This window comes from Macrosteles quadrilineatus, unplaced genomic scaffold, assembly GCF_028750875.1.
Source record: "Macrosteles quadrilineatus isolate MER2022 unplaced genomic scaffold, UCM_ALF_1.0 Scaffold_428__1_contigs__length_70345, whole genome shotgun sequence".
NCBI lineage: Eukaryota > Metazoa > Arthropoda > Insecta > Hemiptera > Cicadellidae > Macrosteles > Macrosteles quadrilineatus.
In genome coordinates, this window is record NW_026543021.1 from 13,360 (window position 1) to 17,812 (window position 4,453).

Consider the following 4,453-nt stretch of genomic DNA (forward strand, 5'->3'; position numbering starts at 1 on the left):
ATGTATTATTAATTACAAAAACATCATTAAAAAGTGTTCATTCATATATAATTATTATTATAAAAATATTATAAAATATGTATTTATATTATGATCAAAAACATTTATATATATTTATTTGTATATTATCCTTCCTATAATATTATTATATATGTATTATTAATAACAAAAACATAATTAAAAAGTGTTCATTCATATATAATTATTATTATAAAAATATTATAAAATATGTATTTATATTATGATCAAAAACATTTATATATATTTATTTGTATATTATCCTTCCTATAATATTATTATATATGTATTATTCATAACAAAAACATTATTAAAAAGTGTTCATTCATATATTATTATTATTATAAAAATATTATAAAATATGTATTTATATTATGATCAAAAACATTTATATATATTTATTTGTATATTATCCTTCCTATAATATTATTATATATGTATTATTCATAACAAAAACATTATTAAAAAGTGTTCATTCATATATAATTATAATTATAAAAAAACTTTAAACTATGTATTTATATTATGATCAAAAAAACCTGTCAATATTTATTTGCATATTATCGTTTTTATAATATTATTATATTTGTATTATTAATTACAAAAACATTACTAAAAAGTGTTCATTCATATATAATTATTATTATAAAAAAACTTTAAACTATGTATTTATATTATGATTAAAAAAACCTGTCAATATTTTTTTGCATATTATCGTTTCTATAATATTATTATATTTGTATTACTAATTACAAAAACATTACTAAAAAGTGTTCATTCATATATTATTATTATTATAAAAAACTTTAAAATATGTATTTATGTTATGATAAAAAAACCTGTAAATATTTATTTGCATATTATCCTTCCTATAATATTATTATATATGTATTATTAATAACAAAAACATTATTAAAAAGTGTTCATTCATATATAATTATTATTATAAAAATATTATAAAATATGTATTTATATTATGATCAAAAACATTTATATATATTTATTTGTATATTATCCTTCCTATAATATTATTATATATGTATTATTAATAACAAAAACATTATTCAAAAGTGTTCATTCATATATAATTATTATTATAAAAATATTATAAAATATGTATTTATATTATGATCAAAAACATTTATATATATTTATTTGTATATTATCCTTCCTATAATATTATTATATATGTATTATTAATAACAAAAACATCATTAAAAAGTGTTCATTCATATATAATTATTTTTATATAAAAATTATAAAATATGTATTTATATTATGATAAAAAAACCTGTCAATATTTAATTGCATATTATCCTTACTATAATATTATTATATAAGTATTATTCATAACAAAAACATTATTAAAAAGTGTTCATTCATATATAATTATAATTATAAAAAAACATTAAACTATGTATTTATATTATGATCAAAAAAACCTGTCAATATTTATTTTCATATTATCGTTTCTATAATATTATTATATTTGTATTATTAATTACAAAAACATTACTAAAAAGTGTTCATTCATATATAATTATTATTATAAGAAACTTTAAAATATGTATTTATATTATGATAAAAAAACCTGTGAATATTTATTTGCATATTATCCTTACTATAATATTAATATATATGTATTATTATTATTAAAAACATTATTAAAAAGTGTTCATTCATATATAATTATAATTATAAAAATATTATAAAATATGTATTTATATTATGATCAAAAACATTTATATATATTTATTTGTATATTATCCTTCCTATAATATTATTATATATGTATTATTCATAACAAAAACATTATTAAAAAGTGTTCATTTATATATAATTATAATTATAAAAAAACTTTAAACTATGTATTTATATTATGATCAAAAAAACCTGTCAATATTTATTTTCATATTATCGTTTCTATAATATTATTATATTTGTATTATTAATTACAAAAACATTACTAAAAAGTGTTCATTCATATATAATTATTATTATAAAAAACTTTTAAATATGTATTTATATTATGATAAAAAAAAACTGTGAATATTTATTTGCATATTATCCTTCCTATAATATTATTATATATGTATTATTAATTACAAAAACATCATTAAAAAGTGTTCATTCATATATAATTATTATTATAAAAATATTATAAAATATGTATTTATATTATGATCAAAAACATTTATATATATTTATTTGTATATTATCCTTCCTATAATATTATTATATATGTATTATTAATAACAAAAACATTATTCAAAAGTATTCATTTATATAAAATTATTATTATAAAAATATTATAAAATATGTATTTATATTATTATCAAAAACATTTATATATATTTATTTGTATATTATCCTTCCTATAATATAATTATATATGTATTATTAATAACAAAAACATCATTAAAAAGTGTTCATTCATATATAATTATTTTTATATAAAAATTTTTAAATATGTATTTATATTATGATAAAAAAAACCTGTCAATATTTAATTGCATATTATCCTTACTATAATATTAATATATATGTATTATTACTATTAAAAACATTATTAAAAAGTGTTCATTCATATATAATTATAATTATAAAAATATTATAAAATATGTATTTATATTATGATCAAAAACATTTATATATATTTATTTGTATATTATCCTTCCTATAATATTATTATATATGTATTATTAATAACAAAAACATTATTAAAAAGTGTTCATTCATATATAATTATAATTATAAAAAAACTTTAAACTATGTATTTTATATTATGATCAAAAAAACCTGTCAATATTTATTTGCATATTATCGTTTCTATAATATTATTATATTTGTATTATTAATTACAAAAACATTACTAAAAAGTGTTCATTCATATATAATTATTATTATAAAAAAACTTTAAACTATGTATTTATATTATGATCAAAAAAACCTGTGAATATTTATTTGCATATTATCCTTCCTATAATATTATTATATATGTATTATTAATAACAAAAACATTATTCAAAAGTGTTCATTCATATATAATTATTATTATAAAAAAATTATAAAATATGTATTTATATTATGATCAAAAACATTTATATATATTTATTTGTATATTATCCTTCCTATAATATTATTATATATGTATTATTAATAACAAAAACATCATTAAAAAGTGTTCATTCATATATAATTATTTTTATATAAAAATTATAAAATATGTATTTATATTATGATAAAAAAAAAAACCTGTCAATATTTAATTGCATATTATCCTTACTATAATATTAATATATATGTATTATTATTATTAAAAACATTATTAAAAAGTGTTCATTCATATATAATTATAATTATAAAAATATTATAAAATATGTATTTATATTATGATCAAAAACATTTTTATATATTTATTTGTATATTATCCTTCCTATAATATTATTATATATGTATTATTCATAACAAAAACATTATTAAAAAGTGTTCATTCATATATAATTATAATTATAAAAAAACTTTAAACTATGTATTTATATTATGATCAAAAAAACCTGTCAATATTTATTTTCATATTATCGTTTCTATAATATTATTATATTTGTATTATTAATTACAAAAACATTACTAAAAAGTGTTCATTCATATATAATTATTATTATAAAAAACTTTTAAATATGTATTTATATTATGATAAAAAAAAACTGTGAATATTTATTAGCATATTATCCTTCCTATAATATTATTATATATGATTATTAATTACAAAAACATCATTAAAAAGTGTTCATTCATATATAATTATTATTATAAAAATATTATAAAATATGTATTTATATTATGATCAAAAACATTTATATATATTTATTTGTATATTATCCTTCCTATAATATTATTATATATGTATTATTAATAACAAAAACATTATTCAAAAGTATTCATTTATATTAAATTATTATTATAAAAATATTATAAAATATGTATTTATATTATGATCAAAAAACATTTATATATATTTATTTGTATATTATCCTTCCTATAATATTATTATAAATGTATTATTAATAACAAAAACATCATTAAAAAGTGTTCATTCATATATAATTATTTTTATATAAAAATTATAAATATGTATTTATATTATGATAAAAAAACCTGTCAATATTTAATTGCATATTATCCTTACTATAATATTATTATATAAGTATTATTCATAACAAAAACATTATTAAAAAGTGTTCATTCATATATAATTATAATTATAAAAAAACATTAAACTATGTATTTATATTATGATCAAAAAAACCTGTCAATATTTTTTTTCATATTATCGTTTCTATAATATTATTATATTTGTATTATTAATTACAAAAACATTACTAAAAAGTGTTCATTCATATATAATTATTATTATAAAAAACTTTTAAATATG